Here is a 25,711-nt window from a genome sequence, read left to right as displayed (position 1 = left end):
TATGACTAATGTTGAGTCCATGGATTATACACACTCTCATCCTTCCACCATTGCTAGCCTCTCTAGTACCGCGCAACTTTCGCCGGTACCATAAACACACCATATACTTTCCTCAAAACAGCCACCATACCTACCTATTATGGCATTTCCATAGCCATTCCGAGATATATTGCCATGCAACCTACCACCGTTCCATTTACTATGACATGCTTCATCATTGTCATATTGCTTTGCATGATCATGTAGTTGACATCGTATTTGTGGCAAAGCCACCTTCATAATTCTTTCATACATGTCACTCATGAGTCATTGCACATCCCGGTACACCGCCGGAGGCATTCACATAGAGTCATATTTTGTTCTAAGTATCGAGTTGTAATTCTTGAGTTGTAAGTAAATAAAAGTGTGATGATCATCATTATTAGAGCATTGTCCCGGTGAGGAAAGGATGATGGAGACTATGATTCCCCCACAAGTCGGGATGAGACTCCGGACGAAAAATAAAATAAAGAAAAGAAAAAAGAGGCCAAAAAAAGGGACAAAAGGCCCAAATAAAAAATAAAATAATAAAAATAATAAAATGAGAGAAAAAGAGAGAAGGGACAATGCTACTATCCTTTTACCACACTTGTGCTTCAAAGTAGCACCATGATCTTCATGATAGAGATTCTCCTATGTTGTCACTTTCATATACTAGTGGGAATCTTTCATTATAGAACTTGGCTTGTATATTCTAATGATGGGCTTCCTCAAAATGCCCTAGGTCTTCATGAGCAAGCGAGTTGGATGCACACCCACTTAGTTTCTTTTGTTGAGCTTTCCTACACTTATAGCTCTAGTGCATCCGTTGCATGGCAATTCCTACTCACTCACATTGATATCTATTGATGGGCATCTCCATAGCCCTTTGATATGCCTAGTTGATGTGAGACTATCTTCTCCTTTTTGTCTTCTCCACAACCACCATTCTATTCCACCTATAATGCTATATCCATGGCTCACACTCATGTATTGCGTGAAGATTGAAAAAGTTTGAGAACATCAAAAGTATGAAACAATTGCTTGGCTTGTCATCGGGGTTGTGCATGATTAAATACTTGATGAAGATAGAGCATAGCCAGACTGTATGATTTTGTAGGGATAGCTTTCTTTGGCCATGTTATTTTGAGAAGACATAATTGCTTAGTTAGTATGCTTGAAGTATTATTATTATTATGTCAATATTAAACTTTTGTATTGAATCTTACGGATCTGAATATTCTTGCCACAATAAAGAATATTACATTGATAAATATGTTAGGTAGCATTCCACATCAAAAATTCCGTTTTTATCATTTACCTACTCGAGGACGGGCAAGAATTAAGCTTGGGGATGCTGATACGTCTCCAACGTATCTATAATTTTTTATTGTTCCATGCTATTATATTATCTGTTTTGGATGTTTATGGGCTTTATTATACACTATTATATTACTTTTGGGACTAACCTATTAACCCAGAGCCCAGTGCCAGTTTCTGTTTTTTCCCTTGTTTCAGTGTTTTGCAGAAAAGGAATATCAAATGGAGTCCAAACGGAATGAAACCTTCGGGGGCGTGATTTTTGGAACGAACGTGATCGAGGAAACTTGGAGTTGAAGCCAAGGAAGCTTCAAGGTGGCCACAAGGCAGGGAGGCGCGCCTGCCCCCCTGGGCACACCCCCACCCTCGTGGGCCCCTCATGGCTCCCCTGACCGACTTCTTTCGACTATATATGTCCATATACCCTAAAAACATCAGGGAGCAGAATAGATCGGGAGTTCCGCCGCCAGAAGCCTCCATAGCCAAAGAAAACCAATTGGGACCCTATTCCGGCACCCTGCCGGAGCGGGGATCCCTCACCGGTGGCCATCTTCATCATCCCGGCGCTCTCCATGACGAGGAGGGAGTAGTCCACCCTCGGGGTTGAGGGTATGTACCAGTAGCTATGTGTTTGATCTCTCTCTCGTGTTCTTGAGGTGATACGATCTTGATGTATCGCGAGCTTTGCTATTATAGTTGGATCTTATGATGTTTCTCCCCCTCTACTCTCTTGTAATGGATTGAGTTTTCCCTTTGAAGTTATCTTATCGGATTGAGTCTTTAAGGATTTGAGAACACTTGATGTATGTCTTGTCGTGCTTATCTATGGTGACAATGGGATATTCATGTGATCCACTCGATGTATATTTTGGTGATCAACTTGCGGGTTCCGCCCATGAACCTATGCATAGGGGTTGGCACATGTTTTCATCTTGACTCTCCGGTAGAAACTTTGGGGCACTCTTTGAGGTTCTATGTGTTGGTTGAATAGATGAATATGAGATTCTGTGATGCATATCGTATAATCATACCCACAGATACTTGAGGTGACATTGGAGTATCTAGGTGACATTAGGGTTTTGGTTGATTTGTATCTGTAACATCCCAAATTTTCAATTTGGAATGTTATACATTAGATCATCATGCATATCATATTTTATTTTGCTTTTGGTTTTGATCCTAGAAAATCCTAAGCAACTCAAGGACCCACGGAGAGAGTTGGAGATTTCGTTATTTACATATTTGAGTTTTCTCAAATTTTGTAAATAGGATGATTTGATTTTATTTATTTTATCATCAATTATTTATATTACAAAAATATGAGAGAGGGAATAAAATGACTTTCCCAAAATATAGAAATATTGAGGATTTAACAAAAAGATCAAATAAGATTTATTTCAGAGTTTTTCGGTATTTTTATCTGAATTTAGGAAAAATGCGCGTTTTTCAAAATTGCATTTAGGGCCCAAATAAATGTTCACTTTGTCGGGCTTGATTTTAGAAACCCGGAAAAATTTATTTCAGGATTTTTGGAGTCCGTTTAGTATTTTTTTTATTTTTTTCGAGCGTAATTATTTAAAAAAAGAGCGGAACCGACTATGGGCCGTACTCGGCCAGGACTCCCCTGGCTGGGGCCTTTATAAGCTGGGCAAGCCAGCCCGAAGGCCAGCCGCCCCGAAACCCTAGGCCCAGCTGCCGCTGCCGCCCCGCCGTCAATCCGCCGGAGCCGCGCGTCGCCCGAGGTTCGCCGCCCTCGAAATCCGTGCCGTTTTTTTTGGAAAAAAAAATTCGTTCGTCGTTTTTCTTTTTCGTCGGATTTTTCCGCGATTATTTTCTGATCGCGATTTCCGATCCGATTTTCGTTTTAGTATAACTTTTCGCTCGTTTATCGGAATCAGGCGATTCAAGCGCCTAGAGTTTCGTCTCGAAACCCTCTTTCTGAATAATCAAATTAAACAAGTTTTTGCTACTGTAAAATTTGACATAGATCCAGATTACTAGAACAAAGTTGTTTTCTTTCACCGTTTGATTTCTTTTGCTTCGTTCGATTTGATTCTTTTTGCAAACCAGGGTTCTTAAGTTGAACTTTCTGGTTAGATCTTCTATTTGAGTTTTACCTGTGCATTAGATGAGTACTTATTGTATGCTTGTTTGTTTGTCTATGATAGAATACCCGGAGTGCGCCGCCTGTTACTTTGAATCTCTAGGTTTCGCGGATCATCAGCAAGGCAAGTAACACTTTGATCATACCTTTTTCTACAACCCAGTTTTATTGCATTAGATAAATCCTCACACATTGCATGATTAGGATCTAATTAAATTGTGGGATGGGAAGTAGATGAGGTAGTACCTATTACCTGTTTATTATCAAACCTTTGGGAGTTATTTTCTACGTTTGCTTATCATGCCATGCTATGCTAGTAGACGTGGATTGGGTGAGTGATATCCATGACAGATGTGAGATTGTTAATTAATGGTTTATCTAAGGTGGCAATCTAAACACACATCTGGGTGGATTGAGGCACCTGGGTATTCCAGGACTTGCCTGTTTTTCTTTTGGACTACCACCCAGGCTCAAAGGGATCGTGAGATTATTCATACTAGAAACTTCCGTGTGCAGCCACAAGCCATTATGGGCTCTGGCATAGTTGATTAAGTCGTGCGAACTCTTACAGGGTAGACTAGCAGATGTAGGGGATGTAGGTGGTACGGTCTACCCGATCGTAAGGTGCTAGTGTTAGGGAACATAGTAATTTCAAAAAAATTCCTACGCACACGCAAGATCATGTGATGCATAGCAACGAGGGGGAGAGTATTGTCTACGTACCCAACGCAGATCGACTGCGGAAGCGATGACACGACGTAGAGGAAGTAGTCGTACGTCTTCACGATCCAACCGATCAAGCACCGAAACTACGGCACCTCCGAGTTCGAGCACACGTTCAGCTCGATGACGATCCCCGGACTCCGATCCAGCAAAGTGTCGGGGAAGAGTTCCGTCAGCACGACGGCGTGGTGACGATCTTGATGAACTACAGCAGCAGGGCTTCGCCTAAACTCCGCTACAGTATTATCGAGGAATATGGTGGCAGGGGGCACCGCACACGGCTAAGGAACAGATCACGTGGATCAACTTGTGTGTCTAGAGGTGCCCCCTGCCTCCGTATATAAAGGATGGAGGAGGAGGAGGCCGGCCAAGGCAAAGGTGCGGCCAGGATAGGGAGTCCTACTAGGACTCCAAGTCCTAGTAGGAGTCCACCAAGAGGGGAGCAAGGGAGAAGGAATAGGAGGAGAAGGAGAGGTGGCCGGCCCCCTTTTCCCTAGTCCAATTCGGACCAAAGGGGAGGGGGCGCGCAGCAGCCTTTTTCCTCTTCCCACTAAAGCCCATCAAGGCCCATTACTTCTCCCGTAACTACCCGGTACTCCGAAAAATACCCGAATCATTCGGAACCTTTCCGATGTCCGAATATAGTTGTCCAATATATTGATCTTTACGTCTCGACCATTTCGAGACTCCTCGTCATGTCCCCGATCTCATCCGGGACTCCGAACTCCTTCGGTACATCAAAACTCATAAACTCATAATATAACTGTCATCGAAACCTTAAGCGTGCGGACCCTACGGGTTCGAGAACAATGTAGACATGACCGAGACACGTCTCCGGTCAATAACCAATAGCGGGACCTGGATGCCCATATTGGCTCCTACATATTCTACGAAGATCTTTATCGGTCAGACCGCATAACAACATACGTTGTTCCCTTTGTCATCGGTATGTTACTTGCCCGAGATTCGATCGTCGGTATCCAATACCTAGTTCAATCTCGTTACCGGCAAGTCTCTTTACTCGTTCCGTAATACATCATCTCACAACTAACATATTAGTTGTAATGCTTGCAAGGCTTATGTGATGTGTATTACCGAGAGGGCCCAAAGATACCTCTCCGACAATCGGAGTGACAAATCCTAATCTCGAAATACGCCAACCCAACATCTACCTTTGGAGACACCTGTAATGCTCCTTTATAATCACCCAGTTACGTTGTGACGTTTGGTAGCACCCAAAGTGTTCCTCCGGCAAACGGGAGTTGCATAATCTCATAGTCATAGGAACATGTATAAGTCATGAAGAAAGCAATAGCAACATACTAAACGATCGTGTGCTAAGCTAATGGAATGGGTCATGTCAATCAGATCATTCAACTAATGATGTGACCTCTTTAATCAAATAACAACTCATTGTTCATGGTTAGGAAACATAACCATCTTTGATTAACGAGCTAGTCAAGTAGAGGCATACTAGTGACACTTTGTTTGTCTATGTATTCACACATGTATTATGTTTCCAATTAATACAATTCTAGCATGAATAATAAACATTTATCATGATTATAAGGAAATAAATAAGAACTTTATTATTGCCTCTAGGGCATATTTCCTTCAGTCTCCCACTTGCACTAGAGTCAATAATCTAGATTACACTGTAATGATTCTAACACCCATGGAGCTTTGGTGCTGATCATGTTTTGCTCGTGGAAGAGGCTTAGTCAACGGGTCTGCAATATTCAGATCCGTATGTATCTTGCAAATCTCTATGCCTCCCACTTGGACTAGATCCCGGATGGAATTGAAGCGTCTCTTGATGTGTTTGGTCCTTTTGTGAAATCTGGATTCCTTTGCCAAGGCAATTGCACCAGTGTTGTCACAAAAGATTTTCATTGGACCCGATGCACTAGGTATGACACCTAGATCGGATATGAACTCCTTCATACAGACTCCTTCATTTGCTGCTTCCGAAGCAGCTATGTACTCCGCTTCACATGTAGATCCCGCTACGACGCTTTTTTTAGAACTGCACCAACTGACAGCTCCACCGTTTAATGTAAACACGTATCCGGTTTGCGATTTAGAATCGTCTGGATCAGTGTCAAAGCTTGCATCAACGTAACCTTTTACAGTGAGCTCTTTGTCACCTCCATATACGAGAAACATATCCTTAGTCCTTTTCAGGTATTTCAGGATGTTCTTGACCGCTGTCCAGTGATCCACTCCTGGATTACTTTGGTACCTCCCTGCTAAACTTATAGCAAGGCACACATCAGGTCTGGTACACAGCATTGCATACATGATAGAGCCTATGGCTGATGCATAGGGAACATCTTTCATATTCTCTCTATCTTCTGCAGTGGTCGGGCATTGAGTCTTACTCAACTTCACACCTTGTAACACAGGCAAGAATCCTTTCTTTGCTTGATCCATTTTGAACTTCTTCAAAATTTTGTCAAGGTATGTGCTTTGTGAAAGTCCAATTAAGCGTCTTGATCTATCTCTATAGATCTTAATGCCTAATATGTAAGCAGCTTCACCGAGGTCTTTCATTGAAAAACTTTTATTCAAGTATCCCTTTATGCTATCCAGAAATTCTATATCATTTCCAATCAGTAATATGTCATCCACATATAATATCAGAAATGCTACAGAGCTCCCACTCACTTTCTTGTAAATACAGGCTTCTCCGAAAGTCTGTATAAAACCAAATGCTTTGATCACACTATCAAAACGTTTATTCCAACTCCGAGAGGCTTGCACCAGTCCATAAATGGATCGCTGGAGCTTGCACACTTTGTTAGCTCCCTTTGGATCGACAAAACCTTCCGGTTGCATCATGTACAACTCTTCTTCCAGAAATCCATTCAGGAATGCAGTTTTGACATCCATCTGCCAAATTTCACAATCATAAAATGCGGCAATCGCTAACATGATTCGGATAGACTTAAGCATCGCTACGGGTGAGAAAGTCTCATCGTAGTCAACCCCTTGAACTTGTCGAAAACCTTTCGCGACAAGTCGAGCTCTGTAGACAGTAACATTACCATCAGCGTCATTCTTCTTCTTGAAGATCCATTTATTCTCAATTGCTTGCCGATCATCGGGCAAGTCAACCAAAGTCCATACTTTGTTCTCATACATGGATCCCATCTCAGATTTCATGGCTTCAAGGCACTTTGCGGAATCTGGGCTCACCATCGCTTCTTCATAGTTCGTAGGTTCATCATGATCTAGTAGCATGACTTCCAGAACAGGATTACCGTACCACTCTGGTGCGGATCTTACTCTGGTTGATCTACGAGGTTCAATAGTATCTTGTTCTGAAGTTTCATGATCATTATCATTAACTTCCTCACTTATTGGTGTAAGTGTCGCAGAAACAGTTTTCTGTGATGTACTACTTTCCAATAAGGGAGCAGGTACAGTTACCTCGTCAAGTTCTACTTTCCTCCCACTCACTTCTTTTGAGAGAAACTCCTTCTCAAGAAAGTTTCCGAATTTAGCAACAAAAGTCTTGCCTTCGGATCTGTGATAGAAGGTGTATCCAATAGTTTCCTTTGGATATCCTATGAAGACACATTTCTCCGATTTGGGTTCGAGTTTATCAGGTTGAAGCTTTTTCACATAAGCATCGCAGCCCCAAACTTTCAGAAACGACAACTTTGGTTTCTTGCCAAACCACAGTTCATAAGGCGTCGTCTCAACGGATTTTGATGGTGCCCTATTTAAAGTGAATGCGGCCATCTCTAGAGCGTATCCCCAAAATGATAGCGGTAAATCAGTAAGAGACATCATAGATCGCACCATATCTAGTAAAGTATGATTACGACGTTCAGACACACGATTACACTGTGGTGTTCCGGGTGGCGTGAGTTGCGAAACTATTCCACAATTTTTCAAATGTACACCAAACTCGTAACTCAAATATTCTCCTCCACGATCAGATCGTAGAAACTTTATTTTCTTGTTACGATGATTTTCAACTTCACTCTGAAATTCTTTGAACTTTTCAACTGTTTCAGACTTATGTTTCATTAAGTAGATATATCCATATCTGCTCAAATCATCTGTGAAGGTGAGAAAATAACGATATCCGCCACGAGCCTCAATATTCATCGGACCACATACATCGGTATGTATGATTTCCAACAAATCTGTTGCTCTCTCCATAGTACCGGAGAACGGTGTTTTAGTCATCTTGCCCATGAGGCACGGTTTGTAAGTACCAAGTGATTCATAATCAAGTGGTTCCAAAAGTCCATCAGTATGGAGTTTCTTCATGCGCTTTACACCGATATGACCTAAACGACAATGCCACAAATAAGTTGCACTTTCATTATCAACTTTGCATCTTTTGGCTTTAACATTATGAATATGTGTATTACTACTGTCGAGATTCAATAAAAATAGACCACTCTTCAAGGGTGCATGACCATAAAAGATATTACTCATATAAATAGAACAACCATTATTCTCTGATTTAAATGAATAACCGTCTCGCATTAAACAAGATCCAGATATAATGTTCATGCTCAACGCTGGCACCAAATAACAATTATTTAGGTCTAATATTAATCCCGAAGGTAGATGTAGAGGTAGCGTGCCGACCGCGATCACATCGACTTTGGAACCGTTTCCCACGCGCATCGTCACCTCGTCCTTAGCCAATCTTCGCTTAATCCGTAGCCCCTGTTTCGAGTTGCAAATATTAGCAACAGAACCAGTATCAAATACCCAGGTGCTACTGCGAGCATTAGTAAGGTACACATCAATAACATGTATATCACATATACCTTTGTTCACCTTGCCATCCTTCTTATCCGCCAAATACTTTGGGCAGTTCCGCTTCCAGTGACCAGTCTGCTTACAGTAGAAGCACTCAGTTTCAGGCTTAGGTCCAGACTTGGGTTTCTTCTCTTGAGCAGCAACTTGTTTGCCGTTCTTCTTGAAGTTCCCCTTCTTCTTCCCTTTGCCCTTTTTCTTGAAACTAGTGGTTTTGTTTACCATCAACACTTGATGCTCCTTTTTGATTTCTACCTCCGCAGCTTTCAGCATTGCGAAGAGCTCGGGAATAGTCTTGTTCATCCCTTGCATATTATAGTTCATCACGAAGCTCTTGTAGCTTGGTGGCAGTGATTGGAGAATTCTGTCAATGACGCAATCATCTGGAAGATTAACTCCCAATTGAATCAAGTGATTATTATACCCAGACATTTTGAGTATATGCTCACTGACAGAACTGTTCTCCTCCATCTTGCAGCTATAGAACTTATTGGAGACTTCATATCTCTCAATTCGGGCATTTGCTTGAAATATTAACTTCAACTCCTGAAACATCTCATATGCTCCATGACGTTCAAAACGTCGTTGAAGTCCCGATTCTAAGTCGTAAAGCATGGCACACTGAACTATCGAGTAGTCATCAGCTTTGCTCTGCCAGACGTTCATAACATCTGGTGTTGCTCCAGCAGCAGGCCTGGCACCCAGCGGTGCTTCCAGGACGTAATTCTTCTGTGCAGCAATGAGGATAATCCTCAAGTTACGGACCCAGTCCGTGTAATTGCTACCATCATCTTTCAACTTTGCTTTCTCAAGGAACGCATTAAAATTCAACGGAACAACATCACGAGCCATCTATCTACAATCAACATAAATAAGCAAGATACTATCAGGTACTAAGTTCATGATAAATTTAGTTCAATTAATCATATTACTTAAGAACTCCCACTTAGATAGACATCCCTCTAATCCTCTAAGTGATCACGTGATCCAAATCAACTAAACCATGTCCGATCATCACGTGAGATGGAGTAGTTTCATCGTGAACATCATTATGTTGATCATATCTACTATATGATTCACGCTCGACCTTTCGGTCTCCGTGTTCCAAGGCCATATCTGTATATGCTTGGCTCGTCAAGTATAACCTGAGTATTCCGCGTGTGCAACTGTTTTGCACCCGTTGTATTTGAACGTAGAGCCTATCACACCCGATCATCACGTGGTGTCTCAGCACGAAGAACTTTCGCAACGGTGCATACTCAGGGAGAACACTTCTTGATAATTTAGTGAGAGATCATCTTATAATGCTACCATCAAACAAAGCAAGATAAGATGCATAAAAAGATAAACATCACATGCAATCAATATAAGTGATATGATATGGCCATCATCATCTTGTGCTTGTGATCTCCATCTCCGAAGCATCGTCATGATCACCATCGTCACCGGCGCGACACCTTGATCTCCATCGTAGCATCGTTGTCGTCTCGCCAATCTTATGCTTCCACGACTATCACTACCGTTTAGTAATAAAGTAAAGCATTACATCGCGATTGCATTGCATACAATAAAGCGACAACCATATGGCTCCTGCCAGTTGCCGATAACTTGGTTACAAAACATGATCATCTCATACAATAAAATTCAACATCAAGCCTTGACCATATCACATCACAACATGCCCTGCAAAAACAAGTTAGACGTCCTCTACTTTGTTGTTGCATGTTTTACGTGGCTGCTACGGGCTAAAGTAAGAACCAATCTCACCTACGCATCAAAACCACAACGATAGTTTGTCAAATAGACTCCGTTTTAACCTTCGCAAAGACCGGGCGTAGCCACACTCGGTTCAACTAAAGTTGGAGAGACAGTTGCCCGCAAGCCATCTATGTGCAAAGCACGTCGTGGGAACCGGTCTCGCGTAAGCGTACGCGTAAGGTTGGTCCGGGTCGTCTCGTCCAACAATACCGCCAAACCAAAGTATGACATGTTGGTAGGCAGTATGACTTGTATCGTCCACAACTCACTTGTGTTCTACTCGTGCATATAACATCAACATAAATTACCTACGCTCTGATGCCACTGTTGGGGAACAAAGTAATTTCAAAAAAATTCCTACGCACACGCAAGATCATGTGATGCATAGCAACGAGGAGGAGAGTATTGTCTACGTACCCAACGCAGACCGACCGCGGAAGCGATGACACGACGTAGAGGAAGTAGTCGTACGTCTTCACGATCCAACCGATCAAGCACCGAAACTACGGCACCTCCGAGTTCGAGCACACGTTCAGCTCGATGACGATCCCCGGACTCCGATCCAGCAAAGTGTCGGGAAAGAGTTCCGTCAGCACGACGGCGTGGTGACGATCTTGATGAACTACAGCAGCAGGGCTTCGCCTAAACTCCGCTACAGTATTATCGAGGAATATGGTGGCAGGGGGCACCGCACACGGCTAAGGAACAGATCACGTGGATCAACTTGTGTGTCTAGAGGTGCCCCCTGCCTCCGTATATAAAGGATGGAGGAGGAGGAGGCCGGCCAAGGCAAAGGTGCGGCCAGGATAGGGAGTCCTACTAGGACTCCAAGTCCTAGTAGGAGTCCACCAAGAGGGGAGGAAGGGAGAAGGAATAGGAGGAGAAGGAGAGGTGGCCGGCCCCCTTTTCCCTAGTCCGATTCGGACCAAAGGGGAGGGGGGCGCAGCAGCCTTTTTCCTCTTCCCACTAAAGCCCATCAAGGCCCATTACTTCTCCCGTAACTACCCGGTACTCCGAAAAATACCCGAATCATTCGGAACCTTTCCGATGTCCGAATATAGTCGTCCAATATATCGATCTTTACGTCTCGACCATTTTGAGACTCCTCGTCATGTCCCCGATCTCATCCGGGACTCCGAACTCCTTCGGTACATCAAAACTCATAAACTCATAATATAACTGTCATCGAAACCTTAAGCGTGCGGACCCTACGGATTCGAGAACAATGTAGACATGACCGAGACATGTCTCCGGTCAATAACCAATAGCGGGACCTGGATGCCCATATTGGCTCCTACATATTCTACGAAGATCTTTATCGGTCAGACCGCATAACAACATACGTTGTTCCCTTTGTCATCGGTATGTTACTTGCCCGAGATTCGATCGTCGGTATCCAATACCTAGTTCAATCTCGTTACCGGCAAGTCTCTTTACTCGTTCCGTAATACATCATCTCACAACTAACATATTAGTTGTAATGCTTGCAAGGCTTATGTGATGTGTATTACCGAGAGGGCCCAGAGATACCTCTCCGACAATCGGAGTGACAAATCCTAATCTCGAAATACGCCAACCCAACATCTACCTTTGGAGACACCTGTAATGCTCCTTTATAATCACCCAGTTACGTTGTGACGTTTGGTAGCACCCAAAGTGTTCCTCCGGCAAACGGGAGTTGCATAATCTCATAGTCATAGGAACATGTATAAGTCATGAAGAAAGCAATAGCAACATACTAAACGATCGTGTGCTAAGCTAATGGAATGGGTCATGTCAATCAGATCATTCAACTAATGATGTGACCTCTTTAATCAAATAACAACTCATTGTTCATGGTTAGGAAACATAACCATCTTTGATTAACGAGCTAGTCAAGTAGAGGCATACTAGTGACACTTTGTTTGTCTATGTATTCACACATGTATTATGTTTCCGATTAATACAATTCTAGCATGAATAATAAACATTTACCATGATTATAAGGAAATAAATAATAACTTTATTATTGCCTCTAGGGCATATTTCCTTCAGCTAGCGCTTCTGAAAGACTATGTCTCGGTCATCCCTTTCTCAAACACCATGTAGTGCGAGAAATCCAACGGAGGCGATCGAGTCTTGTGGGAAAAAGTGCACAAACCTCTGCAGAGTGTAATAAACTAATCATGATTAGCCGTGTCCCTGGTTATGGGCATCTTGAGTATCTAGTACCTGGATTATCATGTGAATCTCAACATGTTACTCTAAAGTAAATTTTGTTGGGTTTAATGATGTTACTTTAATTGGGATTGAGAATGCTGTCAACCATTCTCAATGTTTAACAACCACCATGATAGTAATTAAATTTATTTCTTTGAAGTAGGGAAAAATTGGCTTTACGCAAAAACTGTAGCCATAGAGCTTTCCACTAGCCAAATATGCATATAGTATAGTTGTTTCATTCCATTACTCTCTATGTGTTACCTTGCCAGCATATTCCATGTGCTGACCCATTTTCGGGCTGCAACGTTAATGTTGCAGACTTTTTAGACGACGATTAAGGAGTTTTTAGGTCGTGGTTCTATACTCAGTGATTCCGTTGGAGTTGATGGACTCACTTATCTTCCAAGCCTTCCGCTGTTATCGTTATTAGGTGGCTTTAAGCCATATTTATTGTAATAAGTTCTCTTTTGAGACACCCGATGTAATAAGTGTGTGATTGCTACTCTGCTATAAATCCTTCGAGTACTGTGTGGTGTCAGTATTACTGATCCAGGGATGATACCGGAGCACAGAGATCAGGCTGTTTGAGGTCTGGTCTTAAGGTGTTATTCTAGTACTAACTCTTGAATAGATCGATCCGAAAGAATAACTTTGAGGTGGTTTCATACCCTACCATAATCTCTTCGTTTGTTCTCCGCTATTAGTGACTTTGGAGTGAATCTTTGTTGCATGTTGAGGGATAGTTATATGATCCGATTATGTTATTATTGTTGAGAGAACTTGCACTAGTGAAAGTATGAACCCTAGGCCTTGTTTCCTAGCATTGCAATACCGTTTGTGCTCACTTTTATCATTAGTTACCTTGCTATTTTTATATTTTCAGATTACAAATACCTTTATCTACCATCCATATTGCACATGTATCACCATCTCTTCGCCGAACTAGTGCACCTATACAATTTACCATTGTATTGGGTGTGTTGGGGACACAAGAGACTCTTTGCTATTTGGTTGCAGGGTTGTTTGAGAGAGACCATCTTCATCCTACGCCTCCCACGGATTGATAAAGCTTAGGTCATCCACTTGAGGGAAATTTGCTACTGTCCTACAAACCTCTGCACTTGGAGGCCCAACAACGTCTACAAGAAGAAGGTTGTGTAGTAGACATCAGGATTCATTCCGTTTGGATTCTGTTTGATATTCCTTTTCTGCGAAACACTGAAATAGGCAAAAAAACAGCACTTTGCACTGGGCCTTTGGTTAGTAGGTTAGTCCCAAAAATGATATAAAAGGTAAATTAAAGCCAATTAAACATCCAAAATAGATAATATAATAGCATGGAACAATCGAAAATTATAGATACGTTGGAGACATATCAATCGGCCGTATAGGGTTCCATCCTACATCATCTTGGTATCATGAGCCACGTTGATCACGATTTCGGAGCCTCCCCTCTTTGTTTTCTAGCCTAATTTTGTTGATTTCGTCCTAAATCTAAAAATTCCCCGCCAAAAATAGCCCCAATTTTTTTTGTGATTTGTTGGTTTTGATGATATTTTGTTGATTTTGGTCCATGGATTCATTGTGTCTTGAGTAGATCTATCTTTTCCCAAGTTTCCCCACTTTCCATCCACAAAATCCGTTAAATTTTGCCCTTGGAATCATCAATTTCCGCCCCCAATTCAAAAATTTCCGCCCCAAACAAGATCTGGAATCATCAGGCCGGACATCCGGGCCCCAAGCCGGACATCCGGCTCCTGGAGCACCAAATCTGCACGGTTCTGAACACTAACCCCCGGATATCCGGCCCCCACCACCGGATATCCGGCCCCTGGCATTTTAGCCTTTCCCATTTCACCGTTTTGACCATAACTAATTCATCCGGAGTCCAATTTTCGCGTTCTTTAGCTCGTTTTGCTTAGGGCTTCCACCACATCACCCGCTACACCACTAGCAACTTCCGCAACCTAACCCATGTTGATCCCCATAGCATTTGAGGTTGTTTGAGTTGTGATTTGAGTCTCCTAAGGTGTTTAGGCTACTTAGGGACGATTGCTTCTTCATCAACCACCGCCATAACTTCTGCATAGGCTTACCCACCATACACTTCCGCCACCCCAACTTAACCCAATTTGATTTATGTTGTGAGTTGTGTCTCCTAAGGTGTTTCGGCTACTTAGGGATCGTGCTTCCAACTACGACACCGTGTATAGTCCACCACCTTACCCTCCACTTCCGCATTGCATCTCAAAACCCACCATTGCATTCCCCAATCCCATTTAGCTTCCGCAAAACCACCACCGCTTTCCCGCTACCACCATTTGACATTTGACATTTGAGATTTTGAGTTCGCGGTTTTTCCATTTCCTAAGGTGTTTCGGCTACTTAGGGATGAGTCACCATCATCCTGGTATCTCCATCAAGATCACCGCCACTCATCATCGCCTCGAGTTCGTCATCAACATTAACCACTTCACCACCATCCGTCCGTGGCTTACAAACGACAAACCCTTGACGGTAACCTCCATATCATCTCGGTATCGTGGTATCCATCCATTGTATATTCTCCGTGCCATTACATTGTTAACCCCTAGCCCATTTTGTGTCACTTGCCTATCGAGACTAGCCATTTGAGTATTGCTGGCAACGTTACTTGTGCACATTAGTGATCTACACCTTCCATTGCATACATACCATATCATATTAGTATCATATCATCCCTTGTGTCACAAGATTGTTCCCATATATACACAATTGCTATCTTGGTTTGTGCATTTCGCTTTGTGGCCATACCAAAAAAAGGAATAAGCTTTTAAGCAAAGAAAAAGAGAGAGCAAAGAAGCTTGTAAGAAATAGCCATAGCATCATACCACATTGCATATAAGATTCTCATATCCGATCATCTTGGATCATACCACCGAAAACATCATACACATAGCATACTTGGGATAGAAAGTTTATCTATTTTGCATCTTATAGGTTGTGCACAAGTGTCGTATCCGCCTATTGAGCAATCGTGCTAGCATCTCTCTAGAGTTGTGCAACAAGAGCATTTTCTGTGGATTCCACATTTTGAGCTCATTCCTTGGTTGCACGACCCAATTTATCTATCCGTGTGTGTGTGTTTACGTGTGCCACATATTGCTATTGGTCTACTTGTTTTACTTGCGAATTTCTGAATCTCTTTCAACATTATTGACTCTTGCTAACATTTTACATTAAATTTTTGTGCCACTATCCTCACCGAGCTACTCCATAAGCTTTAGTTTGTAGGTGTGAGTGAACAAGTCCGGTACCAATTCCACTATTCTTTCATCTCACATTGAGTGAAATGGGATACGTCCTCAACTTTGGGAAAAGGTAACTTGGTATTGTTTATCTTATTTCCTACTCACCTCTACTTGAGTCTTGTGATGGATAGGCAAGGCATTTCACCTTCGGTCTACAACAAAAACGACGAGTTCGATGCCACGAATAACTCTACCGACACCAAGATGCAAGCTCAAATAGAGAAGACGCTCAAGTACACATGCTTCCAAGCTACCATCTCCGGCAAGGTCACATCGGCATCGACACCATCACCACCACGAATGTGAAGGTCAAGAGCTCAACACCAACAACCGCTCAACGACTTCACCATCTCCCTTGGCATCTTCGCCAAGTGACTTCAAGGCATCTTCGCCTTCGGATATACAGCATCTTCACAAACAAGCACCTCAAGACTACGCTCAAGAGAAGCTCCCCGAGCTCAAGTCCGCGACTTCCACAAGCTACCAAGACCTCGACATTGACCATGAGATTCCTTTCTATGGAACTCTGAACTCGAGGAGTATCTCGAGTGGGAACGTTTGATGGACGACTACCTCAAGCTACATCAAGTTCCTCCCGAAGATCAAGTGAAGTGCGCCACAAGAAACTTCCACGGCTACACGTACACATGGTGGCTTCACACACCTTCAAAAAGCTACGACATGAGTTGGCCCAAGACGAAGAGAGCTTTGCGGTGAGAGTTCGTGCCTCCAACCTACACGGAACAACTTCAAAGCCAATTGGAGAACACCATCCAAAGATCTAAGTCCATCGGCGAGTACTTCAAGGAGATGAAGATTGCCTTGCGACGAGCCGGCATGGAAGACCCCATTTCAATGAAGTTCCACTTCATGATGGGATTGCACAACGACATCTCCAAGACGATCTTCCTCAAGAAATACAAGTCCCTCGACGACAACTACATTGGTGCTCTCAAGGCGAACAAGAACTCATGAAGGCCAAAGCTTCTCCACCCCAAACTCACTTCGCGGCGACCAAGCTCCATGAGAATGAGCATGAGGCTAGTACCACCACGATGTCCAAGCCCGACAAGCTCCAAGACGATGCTCCCAAGTTCGACTTCACCGCCATCCCTCTTTGTGGCATTGATGATGCCGAGTCTACTTCGACTCTTTTTCAAGATGGTGCGGCAATGACTACAACTACGGAGACCATCAAGGACCAAGCTTTGGAGGCGAGCGACATGGTGACGAGCAAGCATGATGCTTCCATCTTAGGAGGCGAGAGTGATTATGTGCCATCTTCGGCCTTCATCCATGGCGACGACAATGAGATGGTTGAGCATGAGATTTTCCCTTCGACCACGGCGACGTATGATGACTTGATTGACTTTTGCCACCATATTGAGAGTGAGAGTGACTTCACCACTAGCATCATATATGATGTGTTGCCCCAATTCCCATGTGAGGAGAGCCACAACCCCCACCACTTGAGTGAGATGAGTGACTCCACCATACGTGAGATTGAGCGCATCTACCTTGAGGGAGCGAGTGAACCACCACATAGAGAGAGTGTGATAGTTTATAGGGCATGTGAGGTCATTTGCATTTCTAACGACTTGACCTCTACCTCTATTGTGTCTTCTCATTTGGTGCTAGGTCCATATATGATGATGTGCCGATTCGCGAGGACTATGTCCTACCTTTGGACAAGACGATGGCCATGGTGGAATATGATGCACCCCCACATGGTTCCATCACGATGAAGATGACCACCATTTGTTCTTTGCCACCTCGCCTACACCACATGAGTGGAATGAAAACGGTAACATAGGTGGCGGTGATGCTCTAGTCCCACTAGTGGACATTCTTGACATTGATTGCTTGCATGATGTTGATCAACCTATTACCATGCTTCATGCTAGTGCGACTTCCCCATGTGATGATTTACCCATTTATGATGAGTATGATGATTGCCATGTGGAGTCTATTAGTTGTGATGCCACGTTACATAGGATTTCTTATGACAATTCTTTAGGTCACATCATGTTTGACAATCCGCTTGACTTGTCATATGCTATGCATGAGATTAATCATATGTCATATTTGCAATCTCATCGTAGTGACTATGCATATGTCATTAAAATAAACCCAATTTGCACTTATGGCATAGATGACAAGCCCATGTTATTGGCATTTGTCTTGTGATGATATTGATATGCTCCCTTTGCATCATTTATCTCATATGCCATGCCATGACCACCTAGCATCGGATATGCATTGTTTTGGATGTTCTCCATTTTCTCCATGTGATGTTTCCAATATTGCTCATGAGGAGACCCCCATAGTTTCCTCATACATTTTAGGAGATTTTGATTCATCCCATTCATTGCATGATCCCAATACTTGTGTGCACCATATGCTCCCCATGAATAAAAATGCTATTGTTGTGCCTTATACTTGTATGCTCAATTTGCATCCCCATCGTGTTATACACAATAACTATTATTTCATGATGGATGACATGTTCCTATACCATGCATCAAATTTCTTTGAGCGATGCTTATCTTGTGCTAACTCTCATGTGCACATACACATCATGATGGATGATGTGTACATTTACCACACACACAATTTCTTTTGCTTGTGTCTCTTTTGTGTAGGTACCCATGAATACTTGTCAACCTCACAATCCCATGAGTTGACAAAACGAGCTCTAAAGAGCAATGATGACTTGGGATTCCATGGATTATCTTTCCCACCGCTCTCTTCGCGCAAAGACTTCGTGCATTCATTCTACATGGTCCTCACATGGTTATGGGTTATTGTCCATTACATATTATATGCCCATCTTGCCATGTTCACTTTGCATGATATGCTCATTACTATGCCTTTGCCATGCATTCGTAACCCATGCTTTGCATTACACATGATGATTGATTCTCATACTTGTATGTGTATTTGCAAGCTTGGTGGAGATATCACTTGTTATTGCCATATTTGCTTTGTGCCCCATGCCTATGATGATACTACGATCTTGCTTTGTGTTTGTGCTTGCGATATGTCATGTGCATTGTCTATGCCTATTATTTGCTCACATGACATGATTGCCATGATTTCCTCTAGTATGTTGCATCTTCGCACTACTAGCTTGCATGACTTGATTACTATGATTGCTTGGCTTGTTGCATCACCGATGATTCATACTTGCTCCTTTCATGCGGTTGATGACAACCACCTACATGCTTTGCACATGATTGTTATTGCTTCTTGTCATATATCTCCATGTGTTGCCTCTCTCATGCTAGATGATTTGCCATGTATTGAGTGCAACTATGCCTTTAGTCTTGATAATGAGTTTGCCCCCATAACATTCTCGCATATATTTGGAGATTTTGACATATTTCTTGTGAAGCATGCTTTTCTTGCCTCTTTGCACCATATACCTAGTGCCATGAATATAGCCATCATTGTTACTGCTAGAGGAAGAATCTTTCTTGTTCTTGTTACTAGACTTGACTTGAGGCATGTAAGTGGATAAGAGTAAACGCTTGGCAATGTAAGAAGAACTTTTCTTGCGGAGATCATCATTGATTGCTTTTAAGAACTCATGCTCTTGCTCAAGATTGAGCTTTTCAAAGCGTAATTTCTCATGAGCTCTTAAAAGTTCTCGATGATCTTCGAAGATAGTTTCATGAGCTAACTTAAGAGTGTTTAATTCTTTAGTTAGAGCCTCAATCTTCTCCTTATCATTGTCATTCGTTTTATCTTGATTAGCATGATTAATTGACGTTTCATCATAGTATTCATCACTAGAGTTGTCAACAAGCAAATCATCACCTAACAAGTCATCTTCATCACTATTGAAATCAACATACTCGGGGTGTGTTACCTTAGGACCTTTGGCCATGAAGCATCTTCCAATTCCTTCATTTGGTGAGTCAAATATGTCGTAGGAGTTGGTTGACACAAGTGCTAGACCGGCAACACCTTCATCTTGAGTATCTTCGGAGTCGGAGTGATAACTTCTCTCGGAGTGGCTGTCGGAGTCGGAGCCGGATACCCATTCACCAACATGAGCTTGATGTCTTTGTTTTGTGTAGTTCCTTGATGATTTTTCCTTCCTTTCCGAATCCTTGCTTCTCCGTGAGTATCTTCGTTCATAACAATCATCTCTACTCCTTCTCTCTCTTGGTGGTGATTCTTTGCTTCTTCTTTTTGGAGAATCTTCTCTTCTCTTGTAGGGAGCCGTACACTCATTGGAATAGTGTCCGGGTCTTCCACAACTGTAGCAGTTTCGCTCTCGACTAGAAGATCTTTTGTCATTGTAGGACCTTGACTTGAAGCTTCTATCTTTGCTTCTACTCTTGTAGAACTTGTTGAAGTTCTTCACCATTAAGCTCAATTCTTTATTGAAGTTTTGTTTCTCACTTGATGATGTAGGGGCTTCACATGAGGCTTTGTAGGCACCACTTGATTTGTTCTGAAGTTCCTCTTTATCCTTAAGTGACATCTCATGAGCAACAATTCTTCCAATCACCTCCGTTGGCTTGAGATCTTTGTAATTGGGCATCATTTGGATCAATGTGCACACGGTATCATATTTTCCATCCAAGGCTCTTAGAATCTTCTTGATGATGAATCTATCGGTCATCTCTTCACTTCCTAAGCCGGCAATCTCATTTGTGATAAGAGCAAGCCTAGAGTACATTTCAGCGACACCTTCACCATCCTTCATTTTGAACTTGTCAAGTTGACTTTGAAGCACATACAACTTGGATTCCTTGACGGAGTCGGTACCTTCGTGCATATCAATCAAAGTGTCCCAAATTTCCTTTGCATTCTCAAGACGGCTGATTTTGTTGAATTCTTCGGGGCACAATCCGTTGAAGAGAATATCACAAGCTTGAGCATTGTATTGCAACATCTTCAACTCATCCGCGGTAGCTTCACGGTTTGGTTCTTTCCCATCAAAGAAGTCACCTTGCAAACCAACACACACAATAGCCCAAACGGCGGGGTTATGTCCAAGAATATGCATTTTCATTTTATGCTTCCAACTAGCAAAATTAGTACCATCAAAGTAAGGATCTCTATGGTGATAATTTCCCTCGCTAGATGCCATACTCTCCTAGGTTGTGAAACCAAGGCTAAGACCACCAAAAGCTATGGAGATCAAAGAAAATGGAGACCAAAGCTTTGATACCACTTGTAGGATCGAAAGTATGTCTAGAGGGGGGGCGATTAGACTACTTGACCAAATAAAAACTTAACCTTTTCCCAATTTTAGTTCTTGGCAGATTTTAGCTATTGTAGGACAAGTCAAGCAATCATCACACAATTCAAGCAAGCATGCAAAGAGTATAATGGCAGCGGAAAGTAAAGCATGCAACTTGCAAGAATGTAAAGGGAAGGGTTTGGAGAATTCAAACAGAATTGGAGACACGGATATTTTTCCCGTGGTTCGGATAGGTGGTGCTATCCTACATCCACATCGATGGAGACTTCAACCCACGAAGGGTAACGATCGCGCGAGTCCACGGGGGGCTCCACCCACGAAGGGTCCATGAAGTAGCAACCTTGTCTATCCCACAATGGCCATCGCCCACGAAGGACTTGCCTCACTAGCGGTAGATCTTCACGAAGTAGGCGATCTCCTTGCCCTTACAAACTCCTTGGTTCAACTCCACAATCTTGTCGGAGGCTCCCAAGTGACACCTAGCCAATCTAGGAGACACCACTCTCCAAGAAGTAACAAATGGTGTGTTGATGATGAACTCCTTGCTCTTGTGCTTCAAATGATAGTCTCCCCAACACTCAACTCTCTCTCATAGGATTTGGATTCTGTGGAAAGAAGATTTGAGTGGAAAGCAACTTGGGGAAGGCTAGAGATCAAGATTCATATGGTAGGAATGGAATATCTTGGTCTCAACACATGAGTAGGTGGTTCTCTCTCAGAACATATGAGTTGGAATTGTGTATGTGTTCTGATGGCTCTCTCCACGAATGAAGAGGAGGTGGAGGGGTATATATAGCCTCCACACAAAATCCAACCGTTACACACAATTTTCCAATCTCGGTGGGACCGAATCAACAAACTCGGTCGGACCAAAAAGGTAAACCTAGTGACCGTTAGAGATTTTCGGTGGGACTGACATGCAACTCGGTAGGACCGATATGGTTAGGGTTTGGGCATAACGTAATCTCGGTGAGACCGATTACACAAACTCGGTGAGACCGAGTTTGGTAATAAGCTAACCAGAGAGTTGGTCAGGTAAACTCGGTGGGACCGATTTGCTCTTTCGGTGAGACCGAAAAGTTACAAAAAGGAAACTGAGAGTTTTACACTGCAATCTCATCTCGGTGAGACCGAGATCCCTATCGATAGAACCAAATTGCTAGGGTTTGGCAGTGGCTTATGACAAGTGAAACTCGGTGGCGCCGGATAGAAAGAATCGGTAGGACCGAGTTTGGCTTAGGGTTTAGGTCATATGTGGATATGGGAAAGTAGTTGAGGGTTTTGGAGCATATCACTAAGCACATGAAGCAAGAGGCTCATTAAGCAACTCCTCATCCCTCCTTGATAGTATTGGCTTTTCCTAAAGACTCAATGTGATCTTGGATCACTAAAATATAAAATGAAGAGTCTTGAGCTTTTAAGCTTGAGCCAATCTTTTGTCCTTAGCATTTTGAGGGTTCCACTTTCACATCCATGCCATGCCAATCATTGAGCTTTCCTGAAATAGTCATTTTGGAATAGCATTAGCTCAATGAGCTATATGTTGTTATGAATTACCAAAACCACCTAGGGATAGTTGCACTTCCAGTTTTCGATCCGAGGTCGGATCTTTCCCAAGGGAGGGGAGATGATGCGAAGCATCCTATGGACATCACCATGTCAAGAGTCCGTTTTGCAAGTGACACGTGCGACATCTACTTCACATACATAAAGGTGAATCATCTCCTTTACACGTGCTCACTTGACCCCTTCGAGGATGGTATACTACTTGACACTTCTCCCGTGTGCATGCATAGGTATTGTCAGAGCTTCACAGATGTTGAGGAGGAGTGCAAGAGCCAAGGAACAACTACACCATCCGCGAGGGAAGCCTGGAAGCGACGACGGAAGAAGACGGGGCTGCTGAAGCTACAGCGGCCGGACATCCAGGCCAGAGGCCGGACATCCGGCGCCTGTGCAGCTTCCAAGGAGCTGCACCAACAGACGGCCGAAGCATCAGCGGCCAGACATCCGGCCCGTGTGCCCGGGCATCCGGCATCCCTCCCGAAAACCCGGCATCCCCTATCCAAAGAAGGACTCAAACTGCCACTTCAGCCCGGACATCCGGCCCATGCCCCGGACATCCGGCCTCCCGCGAACGGCCGAACATCCGGGCCCAGCCCGGACATCCGGCGCCTGCCTGCGGGCAGAGTTGGGCCAGAGGCTCATGTATCCCTTTCCCACTTACCCATTCGTGGCTTAGACTATATATACTACTCCCCCTCATCATAGTTAGGGTTAGCAAAGTTGTAGCTCATTTAGAGATATAGCTTTGCTCATCCATTACAGATCTACTCCACGAGAGAGACCGTGGCCCCTCTTCGGAGAAGATCCACCTTGGATTCAAGACCCCTCACGGGAAGATCCCTCGTGGATTCAAGACCTCCTCATGGAGATGAACCTTACCTTGTATCTTTCCCTTTGTTGTTCATGTACCTTGTGGATCTTGTGTGTTTGATTGTCTAGTGGATGTGTGATTGGACTTGTTCTTGAGTCTTTCCCCTTGTGATTTCTCTCCGTTCTTCCCCATGTTCTTCGGGTTCTTAGTTGGGATCCGCTCCTTTCTGAAAGATCGGCCGTATAGGGTTCCACCCTACATCAAACTCGGTGTGATTGAAAAGTTCAAATCGGTTGCACCGAGATTGAAAACCAAGATCAACTCAGTGAACTCAGTGTGACCGAAATGGATGGATCGATCAGACCGAAATGCACAGAGAGGTTTTGGAAGTTTAAGTCTATGACGAATCGGGGACTCCGAGTGCTCCTCACACAGAGTGGTTCGAATCTGACTTGATCAAACTTTGTGATGTAGCATGAATATAGTTTGAGACAAGAAAAGCATAGATAGCTAGAGGAGGTTCTTAGGCATTCTTGTCCATCCACTTGGCAAAAGATAAAGTGTCAAACAATCAAAACAACAAGTGGATGTCCTCTAATGAGTAAAATATGCAATCAACATGCTCACACAATAAAATGGCAAATGAAATATGTGGCAAAGCATGCACAAACACTCTAGCATCTATCAAGCAATTGGCGATGACTAGGTCATCTATATATGAGTATATTAACTTAGGAGTCAAATGTGAACATTTGATCATAGGTCATACTCATCATTTAAGCACAAGTGGGGTTACCACTTTTACATAAAGCATTGTTGTGTTCACACCATTAGAGTTGCTTTAGCTCAATTGATTAGAGTAAAGCTCCCCCTACATGTGATATCCCCCCTAAGAGGGATGAACTAACCTTGGGTTTTGTCAATGATGACTTCATGTAGGTGTTGAAGATGTGGATGCTCAATGTTGATGTAGATCATTTGGAGCAATCCATTGGAGTGAGTTGCACTTTCAATACCTACACGGGTTAGTCCCACAAGGAACAAACAAGGATATCCATAAACATAGAGTGATGTTCACACAAGATGATGTCCATGAAGGCAATAGGTTACCTTGTCCCTTGTCTTACCAACAAGAGGGTTTGTGACTCCTTGAAGTAGTGCAAGATGTGGAAGTTGTTTGCACTTGTCCTTGCCAAAATGATGAGTGAAGTATGTTGGCGGAGTCACCCTCAAGAACTCTCTAGTTCTTCTTCTTCGGGATCCACATCATCTTGATATGAATCCTTGGATTTGTAGTCGTACTTGATGAAGTAGAACTTGATGTAGTCTTAGGAACCCACTTGACCAAGGCCTTAGGAGCTTCTTCAAATGCATCAATCTCCTCTTGAAGCTTGTCCTTGCCTTTTTGTTTGTGGTCTTGTGGTGGAAGATCATCTTGAGCTTGTGTCCCTTGGAAAGAAGTAGGATCATACTTCTCTTGTTGAGGAACAAACTTCGTCTTGGGGTATTGATCTTCTTCCCACTCAACTCCATTGGCATTGAACTTTCATTCAAAACCAATACCTTGATTCTTTCGATGCCTTCCTTGCTTGCATACAATTTCCTCAAATTGCTTACTCCCGGCAAGGCTCTTGTAAACACCTTTCTCTATAATTCCCTTCAATAAGCTATTTTCTTGCTCAAGTGTAACTTGGCTAAGAGAATCATTAGTGGAATCAAGAGAACTACTAGAAGCAACAACATTGGATTTAACATGATTATTGTTACTACTAGAAGAAGAATCTTTCTTGCTCTTGTTGCTAGATTTAACTTGTGGCATGTAAGTAGACAAGAGTAAACGCTTGGCAATGTAAGAAGAACTTTTCTTGCGAAGATCACCATTGATTACTTTTAAGAACCCATGCTCTTGCTCAAGG

This window comes from Triticum aestivum, chromosome 6A (assembly GCF_018294505.1).
Source record: "Triticum aestivum cultivar Chinese Spring chromosome 6A, IWGSC CS RefSeq v2.1, whole genome shotgun sequence".
Lineage (NCBI taxonomy): Eukaryota > Viridiplantae > Streptophyta > Magnoliopsida > Poales > Poaceae > Triticum > Triticum aestivum.
Note: the sequence above shows the minus strand (reverse complement) of the source record.